The sequence below is a fragment of the Chaetura pelagica genome, unplaced genomic scaffold (assembly GCF_000747805.2).
Source record: "Chaetura pelagica isolate M959 unplaced genomic scaffold, ChaPel_1.0 scaffold12, whole genome shotgun sequence".
In the NCBI taxonomy this organism is placed as follows: Eukaryota; Metazoa; Chordata; class Aves; order Apodiformes; family Apodidae; genus Chaetura; species Chaetura pelagica.
Genome location: NW_009952801.1, coordinates 3,648,419 through 3,663,542, shown reverse-complemented (window position 1 = coordinate 3,663,542; position 15,124 = coordinate 3,648,419). Strand labels below are relative to the sequence as shown.

The 15,124-nt window shown below is 39.3% G+C and overlaps 1 long non-coding RNA gene across 1 annotated transcript; it reads right to left on the bottom strand.

The window, feature by feature from the left end:
• Nucleotides 1–5,507: 5,507 nt before the first annotated feature.
• LOC104386342 lies at nt 5,508–11,719 on the bottom strand. The gene is made up of 4 exons (XR_719858.1): nt 11,623–11,719; nt 9,355–9,459; nt 7,305–7,400; nt 5,508–5,924 (listed from the first exon to the last, which is right to left on the bottom strand). It is a non-coding gene; the product is annotated as an uncharacterized LOC104386342 (long non-coding RNA).
• Between the last annotated feature and the right edge of the window lie 3,405 nt (nt 11,720–15,124).

The following is a 15,124-nucleotide window of genomic DNA, read 5'->3' as shown; positions in this document are numbered from 1 at the left end:
CTCCTCTCCAAACCAGCCACTGTTCTCTTTTCCAGCATCTGGCCCCATTTTGGGGAAGAGTTTCCCACTGCTGACTTTTCTTAGCTTGTGTCAAGTCAAGTTCTGATCTTTTTAAGCTAGCTAACTACAATGTTACTCAGTTCATCCCTGTTTTATACAAGTGTTCCTTATCCAGGTGTTCCTTTACATTAGTCTTTAATTACATGCCACTGCTTACACCTGTGCTGCTGGCATATTCAGTGAACAATGGGTAAAAAACTGGGAAGACAGCAGCAGTTTAGCTTTCATGCAGCCTCACTTTCTCCCACTTGAAACTACAGGAGTTCAGATATTTTTTTTTCTACTTTATCAAGTCCAATATACAATGCCAATACCATTTGTAGTCAGATAGCAAATAACTTGCTAGAGATGGGGCAAGTATTTTTAAGAAATGTAAACAATTAATAAATGCTCATACACAATATGGAGATAAAACACTACACATCCCATGATGATACAACTGCAATGTTTGCAATACTGATTTCCAAAATGTGATCTAAAAATTAGAACTATTAACATAATAAGCACTAGCATATTTTTAATCTATAAAATACATTGCTGATCAGTTGGTGCTGTATCTTACACTGGACAAAATGGTGTATTTTCTTAAAGAAATAAACAAGCTATATGCAGAAATGTAAATTCTGTTTCTGTGTATCAGGAAAGCAAAGATTAATTGAAAATGTTTCTTAAACTTTGTCATAAAAATCAAGTGTTTCATTAAAGTGTCTTTTAAGATTTATTTATTAATTTTTGTCTCCAAGGTACAAAGGCATCACAGTTGAAGAAAAGAGGTGTATCCATTAACTTGCAAAGCTTCATGGTTGTATGAGACTTGAAAATAGCAAGAGGGCTGAAGGCAATTCCAGAGTTTATTTAAAGGAAAGTAATAGCCATTTGAATTAATGTAATATCTAGAAGCATTATTTTAAAAGACTGATGTTACAATCCTGAATTTTGGTGAGCTTCCATACATCAGTCTTGTAGTCATTCAAACATGTATATTTCTGTTATTTTTTGCTACCTCATGCACAAGCCCCGTCGCCTCTGATTCTTCACTGGGCTCACAGGTTTTATGAATGATGAAAACCCAAAATTTTGCAGCTTGCTGATGTAGTCAACTGGACTATGAGATTTCCTTTATGGGAACAAAATTGTTATAGCTGCTAAGTGTCTCTAGGAAAGAAGGCAGCACTTCATCACTTGTGAATTATACTTTCTGTTTTTAAACATTGTTTACATAGGTATTGTCTGGCTGTGTACAGAAGAAAAAGCAGAACTATTTTTTTTTTCTTTTTTATCTTGTATTTGCATCAAACTGTTACATTGACAAGTGAATAGTGAGGAAAGAGGAAGAAACCAAGGCTTGGCTACTAGCAGTGGAGGCAAGACTACGTCTTGTTAATAGTCAACCAGATGAAGAATAATTGTGGTTTATGCATGGGAACTGTTATATTATTTAAAGCCTACCACACTTCAACTGATTCCTTTCTCACATCTTACAAAGAGCTCTAGGAACAAAAACTGACTAGCTATTGGGAGTGATGCCTCAAAGTGCTGATTTGAGTACATAAGGTTCTGAAAATATTTTAAAAATGCAAACACACCAATACTGCAATAACCCCCATTCCACATGTCAGTAACAGAGGTGTTGTGCGAAAGGGAGAGATAACATCTGCCAGGAACCTGTTAATAGTACTTTGGTTAATGAGTTTGTGCAACCTTCCATTCACAAAACCGAATCAATATATATTGCATTTTAGGATTTCAGGATGAATAAAGGGGATGTTTTAAATCCTAACTTTTAGTATTTTGCATTTATTTTCAGTGTTTCTAAAGGCAGAAATTATTTCTTTTATGTTTTCCAAATGCAAGCTGTGTGAACCAAAAAGCACATCCAGAGTTTTGCTGAAGTAGTTAAAGATGCTAAGTGCTAAGCTCTGCTATCTTCCAGCAAGCACATGAAGCAGAAAATATACTAGTAGATGCATAAAGACAGACAGCTACTTCAAAACTGTCTGGCAATTACATGATTAGTTGAAACTATTTTGTTACTAGGTTGTCCATCATACACATGAAATAAAAGTCACTGTAATCAGAAAGCACATTGCAACAACACAGTAAAATTGCTCAGTTTAACAAGAGGCAGAAGTATATAGAGGGCTTGTGTTCACAGGTTAACAAAATTGTTCTAAAACTGCATAATGCAATCTGAAATAAGGCCCAGAAGAGTTTGGGGATTTGAAAGGGGGCAGAAGGTTGCATACTGCAGGAGTTGCCACAGTTGCACTGTGATGGAACACAGCACAGCTTGTGCCGATCTGAAGATCTTACAGTGATTCCCAGCATAATAGAAAGAATAGAGGTATCTTCACTGAATTTTCTTGCATGATACTAAACACTGCTGGACGTTACCTATGTGCATCATACTTTTATTATCTGATTGCACTACAATTGCTCTGCATCCAGCAGAAATCCTCTCAAGTGGAGATTGACTTTTGCCCACAATCTTGAAAAGATCTTTAAAATGCAGGGTAATGGATGCTTTTCTGAACTGAGGACTCATATCACAGAATATACCAGATGGTTCCTACACTTGTATCCATTTGGCTGTGATTTGGAAAAAGAAATAAAAATGCGGGTCCCATGTGAAAGGCTCTTTCTTTTTAGAAAAGTCTGTGTATTCTCATAGCTGAGAATAAAAAGTGAGATAACATTTCCATCTACCAAAAGCAAAGAAGGATCAGCACAAACCCTGAAGTAAATCAGTATAAAAGTTTAAGCTACTTGACAAATTACTCAATTACTGGCCCAAATGGGAAAATCCAAAGTTCAACTTCTCAATAAAACATAATACCTGGGTACATATACAAAAACCAAACATAGAGTTTAGAAAGTGTTACTAATGTCTAAAGGTGTTTATGCTGTTTCTGTTGTATAAAGGTATCACATGGCAATGGTGGGTCATTTTACTCAACTTTCACCCACAGCTCAGGTTATCCCATAAAGAATATTTTACAGATAAACCATATAACTCCTTTCTTGTTACAACCACTCACAATAGAAGAGGAAATATAAATGGTAAAATGTACATATAAGTAAATTAAAAAGAAAAAACATATCTCACCTTTCTGTGCATATTCTAAAACCCCAAAATATAAAAAATGCAACTAGTGCACTACCCCAACCATTTTCCCAAGTGTTTTCAGTGAAAATCAAAGTATCTGGATAAGGTGTTAGAGTTAGCTTTTATAAATAAGGGAAGTAATTTGTTTTCTATCATTTTTCTTGACCTTTGAGCTGCATGTGTAACTACCTTTTCACAGGAAGACACACCTAGCTCCAAAAATTACATGCTGTAACTGATCCTGTTGGGTCCTCCAGTGAGTAGGAAACAACAAAAGGCAAGGAATACCAACAGCTCTTTTAGTAAATATATGTGGAACTATTGCATAATAATTTGGGGACCTGGACTGTTATTAAAAGTAGATACTTTAAAATAGCTACTAAAAAAATCACTTCTAAATTCACTTAAAATATTGCAGAGATAAATGTTTTTTCTTCAAAACAAACAAACAAACAAACATAAAAAAAACAGTGAAAAAACCCTGTAGCCAGTAGATGGTGCTACATTCAAGCAGTATTTCTAAAATATGCTATCACATTCTGCGGGCCATCATATTACTGCTTGCTTACTTCAGTCATTTCTAAATAGGGAACTATTTAAATTAGCATTTGTTCTGGCATGCTCAGAAATACTAATTACAGGTCTCTCACCCCAACTGCTCCTGGTCTCATTCCCCTAACGATGCTAATATTTCTTTTGGCTTCTAATCACCATTATTGTCACTTTTGGTTTTATTAGTAGCAGTCAGTCTTTTCAGGAACAATACTGAGAGATTATGCCTCTGAATTTAAATGCTTCTGCTCATTTACTCTGAAATCTTGGGTCTGAGGCAATTCATTTTTTTCCATTCACTTCCCTGCAACCAGTATGCCATCTAAGGTATTCAACTAAACTCCTGAATTTCTAAATTGTGGTGTGATTATATAGTGAACTGTGACACAGAGAGAGAATTTCATCATCATAAAGTCTACTCTAGAACCGTTGATAAAATAATCTTTTTCCACGCATGAAAACCACATTTTTTCACCAGCATGTCAGAAATACTCAGTCTCACAGAAAAGCAGCACAAAAAGCATTCCTTGTAGTCTGTCCCCTGCACAACACATGTTCATAGGAGGTATCATCTGAACCAAACACAGCAGCCTCCAAAGGGCAGAGGAAGGCTTCTCAACTGCACAACACAACAGTTACTCAGAACAGAAAACAGCAATCTCATGAAATACACCCTTGTCTTTCATGTTCCCTCTGTATTACTTGGGTTGTCTCTTTTAGAGAAGGTTGGTAACAGAGAAAGCCCCATTTCTTTGCTTCTTGTCAAGCTCAGTGGCATGTAATCCCTGGAGAAACACGTCCATGTATGTCATTGCCTATGAAAGCTGTATGTGCTGGCAAGGGAGCTTATACACAGGTACGATGTTATTCCATTGAATGGATTAAAGTAATGCAGAGTTAAAATTCTCCCACCCGTAATTTCAGTTTCACGTAGAAGACAATGAAAATCTATCTAAAAAAAATTTGGTTTGGGCATCATTCAGAAAGTTGACTGATGCAATTTACATGTTTTGGCAAAAGCCTTCTAGTAACAGGACAGATGGGACATAGAACAATGAACATAGGAGTCTCAGTCCAATCTGCAGCCTGTTCAAAAGGCTACAAAAGCCAAATGAGGCCAAACTGGAACATGTCCAGAAGACAAGCCTTGGCAGCCTCCACGCAGGTGATTTGTAACAGACACGGCTTTTCCTCACTGCTGGTGTGTAGCCTCCCATTATGTTGCTCCTGTAAGAACACAATCCTGAATGGGAACGAATCATCCATGTCTGCATCTCCAGAAGGGAGATAACATATTTCCCTGTCTTACTGGGATAAGGAAAGAAAATAATTGGAAGTTGAAAGATGATCAGATAATATGATTATAGAAGTGGCAAATATAAGGACTTTTAGGGTATCTGCGTGGATTAAGCTTTTAGAAAGTATCAGTGGAACTGTCTGAACAAGTACTGTGTTGTTTTTTTTAAATGCTGCTTAACTGATCAAGATCCAAATCTGATTAGGGGGGACGGGCAGGAAACATAGATAAAGCAATAACCAGGATTTTACCACACTTTGAAGTTTGCTGATGTTCCAGAAAGAGGTAAACTCTACACATTTCCTCTTATAATTGTGGAGTCTTATTGAAGGTGAATTATACTTGAACTGATCCAGTTCTGTTAATCCGAAATAAGGATATTTTGTTTCATGTTCTTTTTACAAAAGTGTATCATTTATTTAATGCAATAATTCTAGTCAAAGAGGGGGGAAAAATAAAAAACAAGAGCACAGATCTATTCTGAAGTACTTTATTTGAGGAGTAAGTTTTATTCAATGTCAGCTGTATCAAGCAAGACATAATACTTCTGCTTATGAAGGAAAATAAGAACAGAAGAAAACGTGTGCCATACACTACACACACTTGGATTCTTTTAACAGCTTTCTTACAATCAGCAATACTTTTCTTACATACAGAAAAGCATTCGCTTAGCATAATGAAGACAAAAAGGCATCTGAAATCAGTTACTATTTGTGTTTTAAGGTCCCCCACTGCTGCAGATTTCATCTCTATGAAGAGTTACACGAAGAAAATGCAGCTTATCTTTGCTGAAGTTCCTTCATTCCTTCCTTTTCTTTGTACACTGTAGACCAGAGTATGGCAGTCGACATCTGCACACGTTTGGAGCAATGCATTTTCCTCCATGTTGACAAGGTAGTTTACATACAGCTGAAATGAGACACCAGACACATAGTATGTGTTCAGCACAACACAGGATCATTTTTCTTCTGTATCTCACTGTGCTACCAGAATTTTTCCCTGGTGACCACTCTGGGACAGTGTAAATAAAAGCATAATGGAAAAAACTGAAAAGTAATGCCTCTCAATTTATGGTATCATGGTCTTCAGTGGAATACAGCCACAGTACATCAAGACTCCATTCCCCTTTTAAAATACTGTAATTTCTGTTGTTCTTTAAGGCACAGGCTATTTTTTAGATGGATGCCTCTATGAAAGTGAGGGAACAGTAAAAATTCCTGCTTAAACTTATCCAAGCTGGTTCTTGGATCCACATCCATGAGGAAACACTAGCTACTGTGCTCACACACTGCCCTTCTGTCCCCCCTCACTGCCAAGGGCAGAGGAGGACTTAGGGGGCAGAGCTTTTGTTATCCCCTTATCTTTTAATAGCACACTCTATCTCGATACACTGATGAATAGAAATGATAAGCATTTTGCTGATCAAATGGGAATATTGAAGTATTACTTGTTCATGTCTGCTTGACTATATATATTGCAGAGGAAATCAGACTAGCTGAGTTGGATTCCCACAGCCACACAAAAATTTCAAAAGCAGAGGACTTTATCTGGAGACTTTGCACCCATGATACCAAGTTCAAAATCAACATGTAAATGAGCTGTCTCTCAGTTTCCTGCAGAGCAAACCACAAAAGTTTTCTTTTGGCACTCAGGATTATTGCTTTTGGCATCAGGGCAGTGCTGTTATGAGCATACAAGGCCCTGCCAGAGAAGGGCAGATTAAAGTTTTTATAATCATCACCTGCTTTTGGGGAATCAACATTTGGGAAAATGGAAATGTTGTGCAGTAAGAATGTCAGTCAGTACGAATCCTGATTACAGCTGGATTCCTCTTACTCTTTTAAGAGCACCTGGAGCTCATTCTGATGACTCACACTCAAAGTGAGAAGGAAGTTTTAAATTTTCTGTGTTTACAAAATCTAATGAAGCTTCTAACCCACATCAGTAGTGATAGGGTTTCTGTAATGGCAATTTTTAGTTCTTTATACAGGGGTCTTGGTTTATAGAAAATATTTCATATTGCCAACACATACCAAGTAATGAAATTGTTGACAACCAAAAGGTGACGCTGAATTTACTTAAGATGGAAAAATTCTGTCTTTCTGACCAAACTGGAAAGCCATCTATTCTTTTTGCATACTGATAAAATCCCCAGTATGCACAGACAGCTCTCATTTACTATTCCAAGATATTTTCCTAGCTTTGTTAGGCACTGAAAATTTGAACGCTGTATTGGTAAATCAAACAAGTAGAGAAAACAATAAACAAAAAATGTCAGAAGCCTTTTACCTAAGTGACATGCTCGACCAACCCATCCAGCTGGACAGCTACAAATCCCAGGAGCCACACAAGCTCCATTATTCCGACAACCTTGAGGACAAATTGCTAGAAGAAAAGAATGGTTAAGTCAGCAGGATTTATAAAACAGATTGTCCCAGTTTGACTCAGGTCCGACAACAATGCTCTCGATCCCCCCTCCCCCCAACCCAGGTAGGGAAGGAGAGAGAGAAAAAGAGAGAGACTTGGCTGGATTGAAAACTAAACTACACAGCTTTAATTAAAACACTAATGAATGATACAAGAAAATATATACAATTATGTACAGATATGTTCAGGAATGGGCAAAAGCCTCTCGCCTCCCCCCACCCCAGCAACTCCCACAGCACTTCCCTGAACTGGGAAAAGTCCCGAGGAATCCCGAAGCTGCTGCTGGAGAAAGCAGAGAGTTATGGAGGTCACAAGAGATCAAGCCTGAGGATCGACGGTGATGGATGAACAGAGTCCTCCCTGGACTCCGGCCATGGACGGAAGAGAAAAAGGGAGAAAAAAGAAGGAAGGAAGTTGTCTTCTGTGATCTCTGACCTTCCTTTGAGCTTACGTAGATATATGGAATGGAATATCTTTGGCCAATTTTGCTGTCTGTCTAACTCGGCCTCCTACGGGGGGGTCACAGATCTCCCCATAGTGTCTGAGCCGGCAGAGTGCAGGTGCAGCCTTGAAGCCTCAGTAGTTAGAAAAACATTCCACTGTCTTATCAGCCTAGCAGAACACACTGTTGCTAGCTACAAGAAAGCTTACTGAAGGAAAAAAAAATCAGTAAAAAGAAAAATTGGCTTCATCCTGGCTCAAACCAGGACACAGATATAAAAGAATTCTGACAGAATGAAAGATTCACAATGATCAAAATCAAAGTGGCAAAACAAATTTTCTTCCAGGCCAGATACTCAGTGGGTATAACTACAAAGGTAGTTCCTGAACTATGGGGATGGAAAAAGATATGTATGTACTGTGTTAAGAATTTTGGTTTAAATGGTAACAGACGTATACTTTGATGCAAAATAATCTATCTGAGTATGTACCAATAATGCAGGTCCTTCATTTATATATTAAAGCAATGATATATCCATAGGTATTAGAATCTTAGTCCCTTTAAAATGTTTTTGTTACTGCAGTTGTATTTTTAATCAATACAAATATTTTCATTATGTAAATATATAAGTTAGTGTGAATGACCCAGGCCATTGATAATGTCACCTTCTTAGCCTTATTTATTAAAAGAGCAATACCACCATTTTTACTGTGTCCTGGTTTGAGCCAGGATGAAGCCGATTTTCCTTTCACTGATTTTTTTTCCCTTCAGTAAGCTTTCTTTTAACTAGCAACAGTGTGTTCTGCTAGGTTGATAAGACACCAGAATGTTTTTCTAACTACTGAGGCTTCAAGGTCACACCTTCACTCTGCCAGCTCAGACACTATGGGGAGATCTGTGACCCCCCTGTAGGAGGCTGAGTTAGACAGACAGCAAAATTGGCCAGATATTCCATTCCATATATCTACGTAAGCTCAGAGGAAGGTCAGAGATCACAGAAGACAACTTCCTTCCTTCTGCTTCTTCCTTTCTCTTCCATTCATGGCCGGCATCCAGGGAGGACTCTGTTCATCTATCACCGTCGACCCCCAGGCTCGAGCTCTCCTGACCCTCATCACTCTCTGCTCTTCTCCAGCAGCAGCTCCGGGATTCCTTGGGACTCTTCCCAGTTCAGGGAAGTGCTGTGGGAGTTGCTGGGGGTGGGGGGAGGCGAGAGGCTTTTGCCCATACCTGAATATATCTGTATATAATTGTATATATTTTCTTGTATCATTCATTAGTGTTTTAATTAAAGCTGTGTAGTTTAGTTTTCAATCCAGCCAAGTCTCTCTCTTTTTCTCTCTCTCCTTCCCTACCTGGGTGGATTCTATTTCCAGTGCCCTCTCATCAGGACTTGCTTACAGGCCTTAGGGACTCTTAGCATTTAAGTCACCTGCAGTACAAATAAAACATGTGAAAGTAGATACCCACCTTCTTGGCATCTTGATCCTGTCCAGCCAGAAGCACAAAGGCACTTCACAACTCCATTGACAGAGATGCATTCCCCACCATTTTGACAGCCTCCTTCACAGCTTACTGTGGAAGAACAGTATAGGCAGTGCATTTCAGAAGCAGCATAGGAAGTGAATTAATTATCATTGAACAGCTGGTCTATCATCAGCTGCTTGTTTTATCACATCTGCAAAGACTAAAATTTCAACTATTTAGAGCAAGGCACAGTTCCATACAGAGTGAGGGTGACAGAAAAACATCTGCAAGTGTCAACTCAAAATGCAGCTAAAATTAAGCATGTGCTCGAAAGCTTGTTGAGCATTTAGCCTGAAAGTACCAGCAAACAAACATGATTATCACTATGGCACAGATTCTCCCCTCCCCAGCTGTTAATCAGCTACACCACTGCTCATCAGCTACACCACAGTAACTACTAATATGCATATTCCTATCCATCTTGCCAAGTCACAGCTGGTAAGTCAGTAAAATGTGACCAAGGAGTTACATATTTTCTTACCTGACAGGACTTACACATAACAAGCGGAAGAAGAGAAGTGGATATTACTTTGACAAATGAACTGGTGACTATAGTAAAGTGCTGCCTTCCCGAAGACCAACTACCTTGAGTCAGCCTCCTCATTCCAGAATCATTCTGCACACCAAACCCCTGAAGGCTTCATTAATGAAGCATTATTTATGCCAGGCATATGATTGCTATCAACTGTGGTGTGTGCCATCCAATGCACAAGCATTCACAAGCATTTTCCTATTTAAGTAGCACCTCTCACCTTGCTTCCCATTCAGGCTCTTCTGAGAAGGTCAAGCTCCCCTTTCTGTACAGACCTCACAAACCTACAGTTTCAATTGGCTTTTAAGAAATTAAAAAAAAAAAATCCTTTTGCTGAAAGTGATGCTGACCATGCTTCATTTTGCCTCATTGCTGTCTACACTGTTATTTCTACTCAAAATGCATAGTTATTTCCCAGTACATTACAGAACAATACTGTGTTACACAGATATTCATTAGAAGACACTTCCTCATCTTATTCCTCTTTAATGTTAACAATTTTGATATCAAATTATTATCACTGGCTGTTGAATCCCCATTCAGTCTAGCTAACAACCCAGAGCTACAGTGTAAGCTTTGGCAGACTTAGGTATTACCATTTTAGATACACTCAGGTCATGCTTTCTTCATAAAATATCAATTTTAGCTTTAATAAAAAACAAAACAAAAACAACCCCACCCCAGATAACCCAACAACAGGGCTCCAGAGAGCTGCAAAAGCTAGCCAAGTTCCTGCCCCAAGTACCAAATAGGTTACACTCCAGGTAAACTCCTGTAGCTGTTTCACATTTGACAGAAACAAAGAAAATGCCTGCAGAATAAACATCAAGCATAAACACAGAATCCTGTGAGGTGCTGCTTACTGCTGTGTCCAGTTAGACAGAATTCTTACTAAGTTCTCAGCTCAGTGATGACTGCTCAACTAATTTAACAACATCTGTTCAAGAGGAACTTTTAGAAATTTTTTAAGGGCCACGTTGAGGCTTTTATTCTGAAAGGAAAACACAGCTTTCTTTTTCTTCTCTCTCTGTGGGTATCTCGCCTAAAACATGTTTTTCCCCTCAAACTGTTTCAAGTTTTCTTCCCCTTTTATCCTAGAAATCAAGTTATCATCAATTTCTAATCAGTTCATAACAACATTTTCTTGGGTTGCCTTTTCCAATCTATGGATATATTAAATAGGCTTTACAAACCCATATAAATTGGTCTTTGCTGTGCCTCATCTCTGCCATCTCCCATCACCTGTCAACAATACATTGCCATGCAGATCTTTAGCAACTTGCCCTCAAAATTACCATTTTGCAGAAAATACTCAAACGTTTCAACCACCTTATGCAGAAATACGTATCTACACAAGTCATCTCATTAGATTATTTACAAAGAGTCTGTTATAGAGCTAAGCAGAATCTTTACATAACACATAAAGAAGGTGTTTCAAAGGGACAGAACTATCTCAGATTCTCACAACACATTTCTGTACATAAACTCCAGTCCATGTTTCTGCAAGCACACAGATCCTCTAGGCCATGTATTTTCTGACAGTAAGGTCAGAGGTCTAAGGAATTAAGGTCATTATTTCAAAGTGCATTCAATCCTAGACTTGAGAAGTCCCAAATTAATTTTGTCTGTTTTCAAACTTCTTGCCTTTCCAAGGTATCACTTGTTTGGGTTTTACTCACCTTTATGACAGTATCTACCCCCATAGCCAGGTGGACATCTGCATTTTCCAGGTCTAAGGCACTCCCCACCATTTTTGCATTTTGGATAACATGTTGCTATAAGACAGACAACAAACAAAGCTTACCAAAATTACTACTTAAGTATGTAAGAAATCTGCACTATTTTAGTCTCTTAGCAATGAGTTTGTCTCCACATTTCCTAAGATTTATCCCACATTTTCAATCAGGTGAAATAGCTTCCCTGCATAGAGAGCACTCCACTATTTTAAGCTTTTGAACACTCAAAACTAAGGACCCTAGACAGAATAGAGAGAAGAGACAGACACACGTATTGAAAAGGAACACAGCTGGACTGCCAAAGTAGCTTTTGATAATTGAAGTGAAGAAATGACAGGTGAGAAAAGGGATGATAAGAATAAATTATTTAATAAAAAATGCTGCAGCTTCAGTGGCACTCCTGATTCTTAAAATGTAATATCAGACTTAACTCTTTACTGGATTCCTACCTACCTCTCTAGAAAAACTACGTCCTCATTTCATAATGCCTATTCTCTAAAATGCCTCCAGAAATAAGTGTCAGCACTTCCTCCTCCTTCACCCTGTTTTTTATCTCAGTTGGCTTCTCAGAGACCTTTCTGAGATGTATGGTGTTTGTTTAGGAGTACTCTGAGACGAACGTAACTTCTGTCATAACTGTAATTACCTGTTGGGAGAAAAGTGATCATCACAGGTTCTGCAACCTTTTCATTGCTGACAGTTTAGACAAGTTGGATAAGGCACAAATAAAAATCTTCATTTTGCAAAACTGTGGGTAAATCCAGTCAGACTGAAAATAAATCACTTATCACATAGCCCTCCTTGCTGCTCATAAATAATTCCTGAATCAGCTCTGGTGTCTGAGAAAACAATTGTTTATTCACACACAGATTTTAGAAAACCATAAGTTTCAGTCTCATCTGAATTAACTGCAGGTGTGAGATGAGTTCTCTCCGTCATATTGCTTTACCCTTTCACTGGATGGGTGAGAAGTCTGAAACAGAGGGAAGGGAAATGATGAGCAGTAAATAACACTGCACTGATTTTGCCCTCATACACTTACTGGATTTTCAAAGCAATACGCCTAAAGATTTTTTCACATTAGTACCTGCAGAATGAGTATTTGAATGCAAATAAAGGACACAGACATGTATGGAAGGGCCATTCTTCATTCAGCTCTGCATAACTGTTTTTTAACAGATGCTTTCAGTTAATTGGAAATGCCATAAAAGAGCTCTCAATTTAAGAAAAACTCCATTTCTGTGGGGTTTTTTTACATAGTTTTATAAAGTTTACTTTACCTTATGCTAAAATATGCTAATAAGGCAGCGGTATCTTAATGTCACTGTGAAGTTACATACAGAGAGTAAGAGAGCAGCTCTGCTGTGAAGATCTAATACTTAAATTTGATACCCCTTGCATGAATAAAGCATCGCAAGTGGGAAGCACTGGCAAGAAACAGGAAAATAAACAACAAAACAAAATTAGAGAATAGCAATGAGATCCCAGAAGGTCAGCTGCATGCATCATGCAGTACTGTGTACCTGTTCCAAGATTCTCATCTGCTAACTTTTACCATTTGGACTGCTGGATACTTTTCCACACAAAACATACAGGAGAAAGCTGAAGAAAGTCTCTCCATCAGGCACATACCTTTTATACAGCAGAGATTTCAATAGAGGGCAGGGGCTGTGTGAAAGAATAAAATACTGTCCTGAAATCTACAGCCTCTGAGCTGTGCTGCTTTTTCTTACGCTTGTTTTACCCTTTGCCAAAGCATCTTTAACTCCTCCCAGACTTTTAAGAATAAGAAAGAATGTACCTCCAGTGAATGGGAAGGATCTTTTCTGCAACTTCAAAGCACAAGGTGCTACCAGCGGCCTCACCAGAATAAAGGTTATGCTGAGAGCAACCTGAAGTATTTTACAATACACCTGTGTTGAGAGACCTCTTTGGATTGCTCACAGATCTTAGAGTAGACTCCACCAGAAATACTCTACACTTGACTCATGCATCATTGCATTACACTTTAAGCTAGAGTTATTTCACGGTTAACCTTCTTAACAACTTGTCCTAGAAAAAGTCTTGTCCAACTTTTTCCCTCCGTTATATCCATGTTTTGCAACCCCACAGGCTAGAGTATTCCAAACCCCATAATGAACATGGCATCTGTGTAAATAATTAGCTCCATTTAGCTTCTAACCACAAATTCAAATAACTGCGAAGATCACATACTTAAGAGTATATACCTAACTCTTTCCAAACTGCCTTCAACTGTAATGAGATTCACTTTTCATTAATTACAGAACAGACTTTTCTACTTCCCCTCTAAATCATCTCAATAGTCAGAAAAGGCTAGAGGCATCACAAATATATTTTTACTCCCCTATCTGAAGAACACTACACTTCAAATAAAAACCACAGTGCCAAGTGAAAAAACAGACATCCCTTGCCCCCAGTCAGACAGACATGTCCCATCCTTCATTTTTATGTTTTTGGTGAGAGAGAGGAGGAAAAATGTTAACTTAGTTTAGTGAGTTTTCTTGAGGGAACAAGAGATGAAACTTCATTTATCCATTTTTTTTCTGCATTGGTGACAACTAGAAATTAAGCATGTTACATTAAACAGGGTTTAAACTGAAACTCTTCTTGACAGTGTTTACTTCAACGTACTGCCTGACATTTTCAAAAATACTTTGTCTCTCCTGGGAAACTGACGGGAACAGACTTCAGTTCGTCCTAGCTTTGTGCCTCCTGCCATGGAAATGGGATGCATAGACCATTCTGTGGGTCAGGCTCAGAAAGCTGTCAAGCCTCTAAAGGCATCATTCCTTTATCTGGCAAGTATTCAAACAGCCTCAGAGAAAAATCATAAAAGAAGTCAATGCAGAAGCCTATCAGGAAAGTGGGCATTTACCCAATGTTCAAATGGTAAAATGCAACCTACTGACAATAACCTCGTTTCCAAGAGCTGGGCCTGCAGCCCTAGGTGTGTGTCTCCATAGAGGAGCTGGGTCTCGGTTATGCAGCATCACTCTGCTGCCATTGCCTCACCTCCCCAGAAACTGGGCGTCTCTACCCCTCCTCTTCCATCCCACCTTACTTGCATCCTCCCAGCCATCTAACCACCACTGTCTCCTACCATACCCAGGTTCCAGCTCCTCATACCTTCCTGACGGGATTACCCGCAGGAAGGCTGGCAGCTCCAAGAGCTCGCACACACGTACTGGTGCCCAGCCCTGCTCAGGCCAAGACACGTCCCCACGGACCATCCCCTCAGCCTCCACGGCCGCGGGCAGGCGATGCAGGGCAGGGCTGCGGGCTCTGCGGGAGGCTCGGGGCCCACCCGCTGCGGCTCCGCACCGACGGACACACCGCAACCCGCCGCCTTCCCCCTCCCCGGCGCCCCGGCGCCCCTCCCGCGGGGCGAGGCCGGGCCGTTACCGTGCTGGCACAGCAGCCCCTC